This window comes from Pinus tabuliformis, chromosome 2_1 (genome assembly GCF_031772625.1).
Source record: "Pinus tabuliformis cultivar Carrire ecotype Pingquan chromosome 2_1, CPIR1, whole genome shotgun sequence".
In the NCBI taxonomy this organism is placed as follows: Eukaryota; Viridiplantae; Streptophyta; class Pinopsida; order Pinales; family Pinaceae; genus Pinus; species Pinus tabuliformis.
Window position 1 is genome coordinate 821,933,974 of NC_142299.1, and position 15,669 is coordinate 821,949,642.

Genomic DNA, 15,669 nt, shown 5'->3' on the forward strand with positions numbered 1-15,669 from the left:
AGGACCTTTCCAAGGTCAAGTGATTTAGATGTGGTGAGCTTGGCCACTGTTGAAAAATCAAGGGCAGTGATGTATAGTAGGAATCTTCTAGACTTGATAATAATTTGTGAAGCACTTTTCTAATTTATCTTTGTTAGCTTGATCTTATTCTTATTATTAGTGTGTGTGTTTACTTCATCAAACTGCTACCAAAACACAAGAAACAAGAACACAAGATGTTGGCTCTTTGCCAGGGAAAAACCTCTCTCTCTTAGAGAGGAAAACCCTTTCGTAAATTTCTCTTATTGAAGCTTCTATTGATCAATGCCAAACCCTAGACCCTTGACAAGAAGATCCTCCAAGCACAAGTCAAGCCCTTTCAAGATCACTTCCTCTTGCAACACTTCATCCTCCCTCTTCCAACACTTCGTCTTCCTCCTTCCGACACTTTGTTCTTCTTCTTCTGGCAACTGTAGAAACCCTAGATGGTATGCCCTAGAGTGATCCTTGTCCTTTTTCTTCCTTTGCTTGAGATGGAGCCTTTCTAACTTAAGAAGATGAACTTGTCACCTCCCAACCGGGCCTTCTTTTCTTCACGAAGATTGCAGACTTAGAGCAGCAGTAATACAACCCTAATTCTTCGCACATGTGAGGGGATACCTTCACAAAAACTATGTTAGATTCCTTCTTCTTCCTTCGCTTGTGTAGCCTTCTTTCTCGCTTGAATGAGAGGCCTTATAGGAACTCTTTTCTAGCCCAAACACTTCTCCTTTATGACTGCAATAGGAGAGCTTGATATGACAACAAAATAGCCTTCTTGCCTTCGCACGTTTGACTGTAATTAACCCTAGAGCAGTTCCCAAAAACTTGCTTTACTTCCTTCCTTCTTCGCTGCACATAGAGACCTGTTTCCTTGACTTCTTCGTACCCTTTACTCGTCCTCTTTCTCGCTAATTTCATAGATGATATGATAATACTTTGAGGAGGTCGAATGGCTCCTTATATAGGAGTCTATCTCCTTCTTTTAGGCCGACTTGAGGCCAACATGAAGACTTGAAGCCGACTTGCTCTATATAATTCAGATTGCTTCTTTTGATGGTGCCAACGCTTGGAGGAGGCTTATGACTTTGCTTGGAGGTCTTCTTATGACTCTAATACATATTATTACATAGTGTAACAAGCCCATAAGGGTCTTTAATAAATACATTGACTCTTTGACTTCCTAGAAGCACTTAAATATGTGCTTGACCTAATCAATGAGCAAGAAACTCATTGTTATAAATAAAAATAATAATATTTCTTTTTCTTTACAAGTACAAAGATCAAAATTACATTTATTAAGACCGAACTTAGTTACACTTTCTTCAATAGCCACTACAACACCCAATGTCCTCTCAAGAAGAAGGACAAGGAGGAGAAGCAGGACCAGGCAGCAGCTCATGCAGAAATCGATAGGTTGTCCTCTAGATTGGAGGAAGAGTTTTCCATGATCACCAATATACCTCCAGGAGTGAGGTGGGGTGATTTGGTTTTGTAGCCCCAGAGAGGTACAATATGGGCATGATTCTTGAGGGGGTCCACCTCATGAATCAATACCTTGCTACAGGAGCCCACAATATTTTAGTAGCAAGATGGATCAGTGGCTGATGGTGCAGTCAGATGCCAGAGTGATAGATGCAATGGCTACTACTGGTCAGATACTAGGCAACACAATGCAGAGTTGACAGCAGTGTAGTTGGCACAAAGCCGAGTCAGCAGCAGCGCAGAGGTTTCAGTGACAGCGCAGAGACTAGGAGCAGTTAGACACTAGGGAGACAGATGCATCATACTAATCACAGTTGATTCAGTATTTTGGATGCTTTTCAATTGCAGTTGTTGCAGTTGCAGCAACAATAGATGGAGAGGGAGTTGCAGTGCAAGTGCAACATTGGCAACAATTCAACAGGGCTAGCAGCAGCACAAATGCAGCGTATATCAGAGTTGCACAGTAGTTGGTGAGCAGCAGCAACAAACATCAACAACGTGTCGGGAGGTGGTGCAGAGACAGGGTGTTGTTTCAGTGGGTTGCAGTGTTATAACACTTTCCTTGCTAAGAGGGAGTGTTAGTTTTTGTAGCATCAGATGTCCTCTAGCCACGAAATTTGGTGGAGAGACTATAATACATGTACTCTCCAAAACCCAGAAATCGTTTCTGGAAATTCCACCTAGAGACTACTTAATTAAAATAATTAATCAATTTTAATGTTTCCTAAGTCTAAGCTTAGGGAATATGATTAATTAAAGGGTATTACTTAAGCCATGGTGCGAATCTTCTAGAAAAGGACTTGGATCGAGTTCTAGTTAATATTAGCCATTGATTAAGTTTTAATCGTGGTTGTTGATGTCTCAACGAGAGATTATAAGAAGAAACTTGATGGGGCTTGGAGAGGACACACCAACAATTCGATTTCACTGGCAGATCGATTTTCTAGTAGCAACGCTGAGTTGCCGGAAAGAGAGCTAGTGAGCTCAAAGCAGTGAGAGAGGGGCAAGGATAGTAAGGTCGGAGGAAGATTTTCCAACTCCAGTGAGTGCATTGCAAAGAGGTAGTGTAGTAGAGCGGATTCCGTATTTTGCTGGGGAGAAGCAGTGATTCAGTGCCACAAGCAGGAAGGAGAGTCTGGAGGCCAGGAGGATCCATCTTCTAGACATCAGTTGATCAAATAGCGAGAGGGAAAGCAGTTCTGAGTTGTGGGACGCAATACTACGTAGGCTGATGCAGTGATGCGCATAGGCAGCAAAAGCAGCTCATCTTGAGCCAAGGTCAGTTTCGAATCGCCTATGGGAGTGAGATTTTTCTCACTAGATTTATTGTCAGTCATTTCTCTGTATGGATTGCTAGATTTGAGCATCCATAATCTTGTACTTAGATTTACTACTGGATAATATTAAACCCTTAGCTGCTGCACCAGTTTTTTCCGTGTTGGGTTTTTCTGAGGACTTGGTCAAAAAATAACTGTGTATTTGTTTGTGTGTGCATCTATTCTTCCAACATTTTATTTCTTCCATAGTATTTATTTTGTGAAGGTTGTAGTGTATTTGTTTCGATATTTTCCGTAGCACACAACAAATAATTTGTTTAATTAGAATTAACAAATAGAAGAAACAACATTAGTTGTTGCAATAGGATTCGAGGTTAGCCGAATTTTCACAGAGCTCGAACTTCTGAGACGGCGGCTCGACTGACTCAGTCGGCTCCTTTCCAGCGCGTCTTGGATTGAATTTGGCTTGGTGGCGATCTCGACCTTCTGAGATGGTGGCTCGACTGACTTAGTCGACTCCTTTCCAACGCGTCTTGGATTGAATTTGGCTTGGCAGCTCCACAAAGTCGACCATGGACTTTGATTAATGATTCGTCTCTCCCAAAAAAGAATTCTCCTTGGGCCCTCTTGAGATTATAATAATCCACCGCTCTAATATTCTTGGCCTTCACAAAGACAAGGAGTCAACTTGTTTCACAAAAAATCCACCGCCCCACTTTAAAAAAAAATCACACGCTCTTTGAAATGACATATGCGGCCACCATATTAATAAAATTTAGTACGAGCCCCCCCAAAGATTTTAGCCACTCACAAAATTTGAGCTTTTATATGACCTTTGCAAAATTATAAATTTAGATGCTCTAATTTGTCAATTGCCTTCAACAATTTGCCTGAGAATTTGTTGCTCATTTAATAAGGAAATTTGTTGAACCCTTTAATAAATTTTCATTCTGCTGCTAGAAACGAGGTTTTGAATTCTTCAGCAAAAACCCCTCCCAACAATAATCACTGCAATTAGAAACTGAAATACCTGCAGGCTAAGCCAAGACCAAGGCTCTGAATACCACTGTAATGTCCTGAATGGAAAACTTTTGGGTTTTCTCGATATTTTAACTCAAAATTTCTTCAAATAGAATTTTCTTTCATAAACTAAAAATTGTCATGTAAAATTCAACACCATAGAACTGTAAATAACAATAATGAGCAGAAATAATCTTAGCTTTATTCATAATATATAAACTGGGATTACATGCACATACAACCAAAATAGTTGAGATGAAGAGTTGGCCTCTAAGATAATCTCCTGCACTGCCATGTTGGCCCTCCAAACTGAACTAAACTGACATTGCTAAGCTCTCCTGTGAATTCAGGATGAATTCACTAAGAGGAGATGGGTGCTCCTCCAATCTCACTAAATCACCGAGGGTTTCCGTCCTGGGGCTACCAAGGAAGTAGAGAACCAGGTTTTCTCTCATACAAGAAGAAATATCAAATCCAAGATGTCCTCCAATCGCCTCCTTCTCTTTTATAGATCTAATGGACCCCTCTAGAACCGCCTATTTTATTATTGTTTTAATCATGGAGCACATTTCCCTTTTTTATTTTAATTAAAATATTCTTTTTAATGCGGGAAAAGGGTAAATTGGTCAACATGTCTCCTCAAGTCACTGAAACTCACATCTAACCATCCCATCATGTAGATCTTCTTGTTTCGGTTCCAACGAGCTATTACAATAAGGTGTTTTGTCAAGTATTCCTCCCAGAATGCCACCTTGAGCGTAATTAATTAAGTCGGGCCTAATAATAACTCTGTTTTCTGAAAGTTGTCGAAATGTGTTGGAACGAAAGACAAATTGTGTGGATCATGGAATATACCAAGTGAATGCCATTAGACCTCATAAAAACTCTTCAAAACCTCTCCAAAATCCCCTAGGCTCGTTGATTACACCAACCTGCCCCTGTGTCCTGTTTGCCCCCAACTCTGAAAGTCCATCGTCATCATGTCGTAAGGAATGCCAGAAAAAGGTACATTACACACTATCTGCAAGTCACTAGGGAGCGAAATGCTATCTGTAAATCTGAGACTCAATGGAAGGTTTGCCTAATCTCCTCCTACTGAAAATAGTTCATCCCTATGGGAAGCTAAATTACCAAGCCCTGAAATGTCAAGGTCCTATGCTAGTCTCCAAAGAATCCCACCTTGCAAACACTGCACCACTCTGATTATAATTGGTTCCCTATCATGCACATATCGTATCCTCCTCTCTTGTGACCTGATAGCAAAATACCTATAAAGGCCAAATACATCATGCCAAAGCATCTCCACGATGTCAAATCCTACCCACCCAAAGCTAACTCCGAACTTGCGTAGCAATAGGGAAAGCTTGCCTCACCATACGATGAAGGCCTTCGCGAACCCAAGAGTGAACGTGATCACTCTCTGCCATGACTCTGCTCATCACGAGATAGAGTAACCTATCAACCAACTAAATCCTTAGATCCCATAGCCAGATCTGTTGTGACATAGCTCTGACAACTGTTGGAATCCATTTCTGCCTCATCTTTAGCCCCCGCGTGCAAATGATACATAGGCTCTATATATCATGAACCAATATGATGCATGCTAAACTACCCTGTGCCTGCCATTGCGTAGTACTGATGACCATTGGAAACCACATGTGCCGAATAGATACCCCCTAAATGCAACCAATAGATGGGTATCTGATACTCGCAATCGACTTGGTGTACACGGATCCGTCCTTCTCTTGCGAACCATAACCATTAAGCCTGCCATCCAAACTCTCGATAATATGCCAATACTGTGTTTGGAGCCTGGACACCCATTGGAAAACTACCTCAGTCATACGCAGTATCCTTCACTCGAGTGGTACATATCTCCCTCCTGGCCAGCTCCCCAAGTGTAGCCTCAATGATGAATGGTATGCCACCAGATCATCTCATTCCCTAGCCTGTGGCTATCAACTCGCGCATCCACCTTGCTCCTCCATTGGAGAATCTCTATTGTCCCGTTAAGGCATTGACTCTCATGGCGTTATCTCAAGCAAATCCCCCAAGTCCTGCTATCCACAATGTGGGTTTGAATAAGACAAAACAAGGCTCCCCTCAACTGCACATGGTGCCAAGGAGTGGAAGATGTGTGGGTTCCAAGGGGTACGACTAAGAATCCATGCGGACATTCTCAGTCCCTCCCGTGACTGATCTGCTCTCCCCACCTGGGTATGTCCACCTCAATGGCATGTCTAACATCGTCATGGTTTCGCTCAATAGTAGATAGGGATAGTGGGAATCTCGTTAATCCATTCATGCGCGCCACTAATTAGATGACGAGGCATTTGGCTACCTTAAGACCACCATATCATCTCATTCCCCAGCCTGTGGCTATCAACTCACACATCCACCTTGCTCCTCCACTAGAGAATCTCTATTGTCCCCTTGAGGCATTGACTCTCATAGCGTTGTCTCAAGCAAATCCCCCAAGTCCTGCTATCCACAATGTGGATTCGAATCAAACACAACAAGGCTCCCCTCAACTACACGTGGTGCCAAAGAGTGGAAGATGTGTGGGTTCCAATGGGTATGACTAAGAATCCGTGTGGACATTCTCGGCCCCTCCCGTGATTGATCTGCTCTCCCCACCTAGGTATGTCCACCTCAATGGCATGTATGACATCCTCACCAAGGAATCTCCCTACTAGTAGCACTCCCTTAGTCCACAATGTAGCCCCGCACACTACTGCATACGTGTCAACGACCCATAGCAGTACACCCTCTTTTTTTGCAAAAGGGATAGCGCCTGATCAACGTGTCTATGCTATTCAACTATCATCATCAGCTTGATTATCATGTTATATTGTAAACCCTTTCTGCATGTGTAAATTGTAAATAATCTCAGCAGATTCGTGTCGTGTATGTAATTGCCTAGGTAAACCTATTTTTCTGGTGAAGATCTACATTCTGAGAGGTTTTCTTTCAGCCTTACCCCAAAACCGGAGTGGATTTTGTCACTGGGATCTTAGGGGAGTCATAGTGTTCTAGATTGAGTCTATGTAAAAGTGATTTGGGAATAATCATAATTATTTGGTTAGGTTATTTATTACAAATTGCTTGATCTGCTAGATTATATTTGTGTCGCAGAACTGGGTAATGTGTGAGGGTCCTTTTCAGATGGGCTTTCCCCCTTGTGATGTAAAAAATGTGAAAATCATGAAGTAAAGTGTCCTGAAGGTTGGAAAAATAATTTATCCCCTCATAGGTAAATTAATTAAATTTTTTGGCCAAAATTAATTAAAATCCTAAGCTAAAAAATTAATTAATTCTAGGTCTTAGGTAAATTTAAATTCTCCGAAGGCAAAACTCGTTGATCCTTACAAAATTAAACTTTAAGAGGTCCAGGGGCTAAGGTTAATTGATTATTTTGTTAAATTTTAAGCCTTTGGTCCCTGGGGTTAAGTCAAAGTCAAAATTTTGAGGAAATTAATTCAAAAATTTAATTTTTGAATTAATTAAAATATATTTAATTGAAAATTTTGAAATTTCCTCAATAATTAAAATTTCGACGGATGAGATTAAAAGAAATTTTGATCCTCATCAACAGTCGAGATTACTTTGACAAGGATCACTCAAACTAGTCGTTGGAAGATTTATCTTTAAATAGGAGGTCAGTTGTCAATTGAGATCAACTGATCTCTGGATCATGTACTAAGCTCTCAAGCTCTCTTGTATAGTTTTTTGAATTAATGCAAAAGTCTTTGGGGTTTCAACGTGCTGTAGTGTTCCTCTTCATGAATTTATGGTAACAATGTTTTAATTTTTGCTTAATATTATGTGAAAACTATCAATCAATAGCTCTCTTAGAATAATCTGAATACAGGTATCTTATTCAGTTTGTTGGATCTAAGGTAACATTTTTAATTTTGATTGAAGTAGCAGGTATTTCTATTTCTTCATAATTTTATTGTTGTTCTATTTCTCTATTTGATTTGATGGTTGATCTAGTGTTTGCAGAAGATCTCTCAGGTTCTCATTGAGCGTTTGGGGATAGTCCTCGGTTGGACTAGCGAACTCTCAACACATATTTTCTGAAGAGCCTACTTCATGTAAGCCTCAGGAATTATCTAACGATAATTTCTTTTTGCAAGGTGTTTTTGGGCTAGTACCTCTCTAAAACTTCAAAATCTTTTAAATATTTTGTAGAAATTTTTGATAGATCTGGCTATTAAGAGTCTTAGATTATCAGATCTGGGAGCAGAGTTGGACTCATACTCTTCATATATGATAGATCTGTAAATTATTTTTATAGATCTGTTATTTACTTGTGTAGATCTGAAATTTTTGTAACATAATTTTGAATTTTAACACTTGGTTTTTGGGATTTTCTCTATTTTTGTACATATTGGGTATTGGGTTTTTCTTTTTTCACTTGCGCAAAAATACATCTGAGAAATCAACCAAGAAAATCTTTAGATTTGAGCTAGATCTAGACCTTGGAGGGCAAAATCTGGGCTCAAAGATTGTTTGCCGGAATAGATCTAAGAAATCAGCCAAGAAAATTTTCAAATCTGAGCTAGATCTAGACCTTGGAGGGCAAGATCTGGGCTCAAAGCTTGTTTGCAGGAATAGATCTGAGAAATCAGCCAAGTAAATCTTCAAATCTGAGCTAGATCTAGACCCTAGAGAGCAAGATTTGGGCTCAAAGATTGTTTGCAGGAATAGATCTGAGAAATCAGCCAAGTAAATCTTCAGATCTAAAATTTTTCAAGCAGATCTGGGGGTTTTGAGACAAATCTAGGCCCTGGAGGGCAATATCTTATCCCAAATCTTTTTACAAGGCCAACCATTAAAGATTTTGCAATAAATCTGAAGATCTGAAGCAAAATAATTTTTTTTCAAAACAAGGGTTTCAAGTTTTGGGGCTCCTTGGCTCATATCTGTCTTTTTCTCATCCAACTCTAGTTCTATTGGGCCTAGTGCTAGCTCTCATTGGCCATAGATTCCCTTGCTCCATTTCTGATTTGAATATTTGATTTTCTGAAGCTAATCATTGGTGGGTTTTTGCAGAAAATTTGGTAAAAATATGTGTTTCAGATATTGAAATTTTTTGGCAAATTGGGCAAGTGATCTTCAAGGCCTAGGGCCTAAGGGTTTGATCTCTAAACCATCTTTTTTCTTACTGTTTGCTACAGTAGTCATATACCTTTCTAATAGTGGTGAAAAACACATCTAAGTGGTTTGAAATTAACTAAAAAATTGCTAAATACATTAGTAAGTCATTTATGTTTGATGTGTATCAAGAATTTGACCTACACATCTACATTTTGGGTGACTGTTATCTCTAAATAATTCTGTTTCTGAAGTCTGAAATATAACAGTGGTAAAATTTCATGTGGGTTAGCCTAAAATCAGTTCCTAAGTTGTTTAATACATCATTTGAGTTGGGCATTCATCATTAAGCTTATTTCATGTTTTAATTGTTAATTGTAATAAGTATATCAGATCTGATATAATTCTGTGAATCACATCATAACAGGCCGCAAATTTTTGATAATTCATGTGGGCAAGCTTGGAAAAATTTCGGTAAATTTTTGGCATAAAGATATCATTGATAGCTTACTGTTTTCATTGTCATATTGCTGCTGTCATAAAAATTTTCTTGTTGCTGTCCTAAAAACTAATTTCTGAAAATTAAGTACTCTGTCATGGAATTGTGATAAAATGCATATCTTTTGTTTCATAAACTGAGTATTTTTTGAGCATTTGTTGATATTAATTGCAAAGAAGTTTCCGTTCTCTTTGAGCTATAACTGTATCAGAAAGATTTGAAATAAGCTTGTGTTCTAATTGTAATATCTTCAGGGGTTTAATTTTGAGTCTTCATTTAAAAAAGCGAACATTTCATTTGGGTATTGGAAGTTTCTGCGACATAAGTGTTTTACCATTCTAGAGTCTAACTTCATCTCATCTTCCGGTGTATTTGCATATAAGTTAACTTTGCATAGATAAAATTTACTTCCAAGCATAAGCTTGGTCGATAGACAGATAGATCTCCATCCGTCTTTTCTTGAGAAGCTTGTTTTAATAGTACTTAAAACAGTGACTTTGAAGTCGTCAGAGCCACAGTTCTCTACAGCGTCGGAGGCACGGGTATGTTAGAATTTCAGAAGAGGTATCGTTAATCACACCTTAGTGTGCTTCTCCTGATCTTTTCTCTGCCAATTACTACAAAATCAAGCTCAACACAGAAAGGATTGAAGGGTTCACATTTAAATAGGCATCTAATTATTATTAACCAAGATTCTTGCATCTCACATTAGTTTTAGGATCTACATTTCATATAAAATAGTCATCCATCTAAGTAGCAGTTGCTAATCGATTACTTGGTCTTAATTTCCCTAGCAAGATCGTTGACTCCATAAGGCACTGGTATCAATCGTTTAAAATCTAATCAAATCCTATAAGTCTTGCTAAATCTTAATCAAGTACTTGATTGCTTCACTGTGTCTCCCGAACTGGCTGGTTCCCAACTAGTTCTTTTTCATTCCACTTTTCCATAGGGTCTACCCCCCTTAGCCTGCTGTAGAGAGATAGCTTAAACGGAGAGATTGGGGATCAGGGTGACAGCCCCCGATCTGAGCATTGTCGCGGTGCTTAGACATTTTGTGCAACAACAAGACCCTGTATAGGGAGACCAAACCCCAAATGGAGACCCATCTGCAATCCTGCATAAGGTCCAGTGCGTCCTCTTACCTTCTAATACAACAAATCAATAGAGTAATCAAGTAAAAGAGTTTAAAAATTGTGGAATCAATGGGAACTTTATGGTGGCATGCCCTTCCATAGTGGGCTTTGGCATGTACAAGTGTCTCCAAGCTCAATAAGGGGGTTAACCAAGGACCCTATTAGGTGGTTTCAGCGTTTAAAGGGGGTGATATGTCCATGGTACATCCATCAAGTGGTGGGTGGCATATGATATATTGGTGGAATGGAATGCGGATTAGGGGAAAGCTTCAGGCCACATGCCATGGTACATGAGTGTAGGAGGGAGCAATTGTGGTACATGAGTTACCCCAGCCTTTGTTTTTCCACCCTTATTCATATGTCTTTTCCCTTTGATTGCTTTTTCTTCATAACTGCTTGGGGCTCCAGAAAATGAGAGCATGAAGTGTAGGATGCAACAGTAGATACCCCCTTTAAGGTGGGGCATTTCATTGCCCACCAAGGGTTGGGATAGTCACGGGTTCATTAATGTGGAGGGGGCTCATCTAGGGCCCATAGGAACCAGGGTCATGGCCATAGATAAGGGGTAGAGCTCATGTTTGGCTTTTGCCCATGTGCTAAATTTGTATGTCCCAACCATCTTTTGCATTTTGTGGTACATTACCTGTTGTAAGTGGCCAAATTATGCTTTTTCTTTCCTTTTTAGCTGCATCAACCTCTGATGCATCGTTCCAGGCTCGGCCCAAGGTGTGGGCAAGGGGAAAGTGTGGACCCGGATGGGAAAAGTGATAAATGGGGTTAAAATGAGTGGAAGGGGGTGATGTGTATGGTGTCAAGAAGTGGGACCATGGAACCAAAATCGGAATTTCCCATGTCGTGCCAACCCTAAAGCTAGTCAGTAAAGGAGATCCCACATGACTAGGATACAAGGCTAACCACCAAATCAGGCAAAGGAGACAAGAGTACAAACTTAGCCCACTCTTGCAGCCAAATCCCCCCACCAATCCATGCCCAAAAGAGTCCATGATAACTAAACAAAATTACTCAACTATACCAATGAAAAGCCATACCTTCGAGACTGGGGGCCCACCTTCAAACATACGATCATAACAGATGAGTGAGGGACCACATGTTTTGGCTTAAGTGGCGGAGATAGTTAAACATTGAGGATTAAACATTTATAATTGAAAAATTAGACTGTTTTGGCAACAAAAAATATGACGTAACTAATTTAAAGTTAAACATTGAGGATTATACATTTATATCGCAATTCTTAGTTCAAACCCTATGGAGCAATCCAAGTGACATTATTTTGGGGTCACCCTAGATGGAAACGCCATGATCTGTCATCTTAAATGCGAAGAAATTTTTTTTAACATTTTCCTACAGGAAGAAAAAAATAACACTCCAAGATGTTACACTGAAGCCAAATTCAGTAACGCCAGAAGATATATCAGGTATTTCAAAAGTAATGTTTCAAGAAGGTAAAAAAAATTCTACGAAGTCAGCGAAGAGAAGTTGACAAGATCACTATTGACAAAAATGAAGAAGTTTTTCGGCTTAAAGACCATAAAAATTACTAAAGCAAATTAAGAAGCTTAAGAAGGACAAGAAGTCATTGGAAAACAAGGTGCAATGGTTTATTGAAAAGAAAGCTTCCAATGTAGAAGTCCAAGTTCAAGAGAAAGGGATAAATATTGATCTAGTGAATATCACAACTCAAGAAGAAGACAATCCAGTTGAAGAAAAGAAACACTTAGATTTTGCAGTTCATACGATGAACATCCCAAGTGAAGACTCTGGACTCAACTCAACAACATCATCACATGAAGTAAATCCTAATATTGCCACACACATGATAAGGGAAAGACAAACCAAAAAAAACACTTATCTACATCTGAATCACCGTAACAGACATCTCAATCAATCTACGAATCTATATCACTCTGAACATAAACATTATGTTCCGAAGACTACTAATGTCAGTACAATTCAGTCTTGTGATAACAATTCACACGAAGTATCTAGTAACCACAAGATTCCACAAAAGATTAACAATTCACACGAAGTATCTAGTAACCACAAGATTCCACAAAAGATTAATTTAGGATGGTTAGATCCATTCTTCATGCGATAATTTTGTTTATAACTTAGAACATCGTATCATCTTGTTTCAACAAACATGACAATTTCAAGACAAGAAGACATTCGAAGCAATTAAAAAAAAAAAGTTCAAGCCTTTCATCAATAAGCTTTGAGGACAAAGATTTTTGAAGATAAAGGCAATGTTATGAATAAAATATATTAAATATTTAAATGATAGTTGTAATAGTGATTAGTTAATTAGTAATTAGGTTGAAGAGGCATGTCTAAAGGGGACATGACTTTCCATGAAGAGGCACCTGCCTAGTATATAAGCAAGCCCCTCATTCTCATTTGTATCATCATCTTATTCAGACTTTCTAATATATATTCTTGTATCTCAATGGAGATCTTTATATTCCAAGTTTTCTGGAGTATTTAATGGGAAATACGAACTTTGTTCGCTTCACATAAATATAAAGGTACTTACTTGTGAAGTGAAGATGCTCCTTGATGACAATATCTTTAACTTGATGCCTTCTTGATTTTGATAATAGAAGATGTCTTCTTAATGAAGATGTCTTCCTTCAAAGAGAGGGAGATCACCTTGATTCCTTGATGATGATGACAACGCCTCTTCTTGCTTCCCTTGAATGTAGAGACTTCAAAATTCTTAAATGACTAGTCCTTATTTAAGTGGAGGTAGGGTCTTGTAGATCCTATCTTTGTGATGATAATGCGAGCTTCTCAAGAATGCTTCAAGTGTATAACCCTTTTTTGGATGAGCTACGGTTTTGAGGTCTTCTTTCTTTAGGATGTGATGATCCTTCAGATGAGTGGTCATTCTTGATGATTGATGCGCTTGATGATCTTCTAGAGTTTCGACACTAGAGTGTCCTTATTTAAGATGCCTTTCTTTGATATAGTCACCTTAGCTCTGATACCATGTTGAGAAATCTAGGGGTCACTAGATTAGGGATTGTTGAGAATCGGAATTACCGTTAAACCAAAACTCACAGGTGTTAGTCAACAATCGCATCACTAGAGATAAGGATCCACGAGAGGCAGTTAGTCCATGTCACGAAAGACATGGGGAGTGTTGGTCTATCCTGTCTAATAATCTCCACCCCAACACCGGCAAGGTGTGTATCGAACTCGTGGCCTACGTTCTGAAACCACTTGTTGGGAATCATGATTGTCATTAAACCAAAACCCATAGGTGTTAGTCAACGATCGCATCACCAGAGATAAGGATCCATAAGAGGCGGTTAGTCCATGTCACGAAACACACGGGGAGCGTTGGTATATCCAATGTCCAACAATTTATCTTTCTTTGATAATTGCTTGTGATGTATTTTTACTTAACTTGATTAGCTTTTTCTTTCACTTGATTATTATTAGTATTCTCTTCATCAAACAACTATCAAACCATAAAGAACAATAAGACAAAGGACACAAGATATAAGAGATCAGCTAGGGCCAAAACCTCTCCAGCTTAGAGGAAAACCCACAAGAATTCTTCTCTTCTTATAGAATCTTCAACTGACGAATTCCAAGACATATGACCCTTGACCAAGAGTCCAAGACCAAGTCAAACCTTTCTTCCTTGACGAGATTTCCTTCCAGCGACTTTTGCAATTTCGACCTCCCAGATTTCCTTCCAGCGACTTTTGCAACTTCGACCTGCCCAACAAATTCTTATGCAACTTCGACCTGCCCAGCATATTCTTCTGCAACTTCAACTTGCCTAGCAAATTATTTCGCAGCTTCGACCTGCCTAGCAGATTCTTCTGCAACTTCGACCTTGCTAACAAATTCTTCTACAGCTTTAACTTGCGCAGCAAATTCTTCTAGAACTTCAACCAACCCAACAAATTATTCTGGAACTTCAATCTAGCAGTTTCTTCGTAGCACTTCGACTTGCCCAACAACTTTCCAGCACTTCGATTTGCCCAGCAAATATAGAAACACTAGCAGGAGAGAGAGAAAGAGAGAGGCCCCAAAACTTTGATCTTGCTCTTTTTTCTTCTTTTTCGTGATTTTCCAATTACTTTCTTGAGAAGATCGAACTTGCTTGAGAGTGTGTCCAAATGAGGTTGAGTTGCTTCGTATTAATAGGCTTTTGAGGGCTACGAATTGTTATCTCTATGCTGACTTGTCCCTTCTTGTAGGCCGACTTGATCTTCGCACCATGACGAGGTCTTGGAGGGTCTTTTGACTCAAATAAATTTTCTTCACAATATTTAACATGACCAAAATGGTCTTTCATACATGATATGACTCAATTGACTTGTAGACTCAATGACAAGCCCTAGAAGCACTCAATGGGTGCTTGACCTAAAAATAAATCTCCCTTGAGCATGAAACTCATGCCTCAAGTAACAATAATAAATTTATTTTTACACTTTTCATTAAATACATAAAACCATGATTACATATGTCATTGTGAAGACCTAACCTAGTTACATATTTCAACACATTCAACAATAATGACACTCCAAGAAAAAAAATCCAGAATTTAGATGCACTAATCTCATGCAAATCTAGCCAAAAAGCAGTTTTTACCTTACATGTATACTCTTTGAGGGCAAACAACAATGAGATAATGAAGAGAGGAAGAGGCCAAACATTTTTTTAGGGTTCTTTACAATGTTATATTTATCATTGTCAGCAAGTATTGGCAATATTGAGGAAAATATTGAAAATTATTGGGAAACTTAAAAAAATACAAAAATAATCATTTATTTTTCAAATTTTTATTCTTTTAAAGCAATATCAAACAAACACATTGTCACACAAATATGAAAACAAAACTACAATATATATTATAAAATGCATAAGATGTCAAGTGGAACATCAATCATTGATAGTAGATACTAAAATATGATATCTGTCCTCAGACTAGGCATAAGTTTTGACAAGATAATACAAAATCACGTTAAATCAAAAATAAATGTATCTCATGAGATGATCATCATGAGGCATCTAGATACTATAAGGATAATCCGATAATCATAATGCACTAATGAGTGGCCTACGATTAGGTTTCCCTCACCCTTGAGAAGCTTGTGGC

General features: G+C 38.7%; 1 protein-coding gene across 4 annotated transcripts in view; it reads right to left on the reverse strand.

Annotated features, from left to right (window-relative positions):
- LOC149203174 (SCA7 domain-containing protein SELMODRAFT_431321-like) overlaps positions 1 to 15,669 on the reverse strand; it is a 325,301-nt gene that overhangs the window by 53,196 nt on the left and 256,436 nt on the right. The gene's annotated exons all lie outside the window — the stretch shown is intronic.